Source organism: Eimeria mitis, genomic scaffold, assembly GCF_000499745.2.
Source record: "Eimeria mitis Houghton genomic scaffold, Emh_scaff2531, whole genome shotgun sequence".
Lineage (NCBI taxonomy): Eukaryota > Apicomplexa > Conoidasida > Eucoccidiorida > Eimeriidae > Eimeria > Eimeria mitis.
The window spans coordinates 2,236-2,962 of NW_013570871.1; positions in this window are offsets into that span (position 1 = coordinate 2,236).

Sequence of the window (727 nt, forward strand, 5' to 3'; positions counted from 1 at the left end):
ATCTGTCATGCAAAGGGAATTCTATGGAGCCCGTAAACCCTAAACCCTAAACCCTAAACCCTAAACCCTAATATTTTATAGACGCATACACCTGAGGCTTACACACAACCCATCAATGAACAAACCACCACCTGCGTTATAAAAACCCTAAACCCTAAACCCTAAACCCTAGACCCTAAACCCTAAACCCTAAACCCTAAACCCTAAACCCTGCTTGGAGGGCTGGCTGCATCTAACCCCCAGCTGAGTGCGGCAACCCGAAACCCTTTCAGTAGCCGCTAAACCCTAAACCCTAATCGTAAGAGCTAAACCCTAAACCCTAAACCCTAAACCCTAGTAGTACAAGCTAGAGCCTAAACCCTAGACCCTAAACCCTACACCCCAGCACTAAGAGTTGAACCCTAAACCTTGCTAAACCCTAAACCCTAGAAATAGTAGCTAAACCCTAAACCCTAAACCCTAAACCCTAATCATGATGGTGAGGAGCGAGTAGGGTTTAGATCGTTGCAGCAGCTTTAGTATATATAAACAAACTATTAAAGAAAAAAAAAACAACAAAACCCTAAACCCTAAACCCTAAACCCTTGCGGTTTGTACTCGCCGCTGGTTTGGCTATTCCCACTGGTTGAGGAGTACTGCATCGAATCCTGCTGCGGTTGCTGCTGTTGCTGCTGCAGCAGCAGCAGCAGCAGCAGGAGCACCTGCTGCTGCAGCAGCAGCAGCAGCA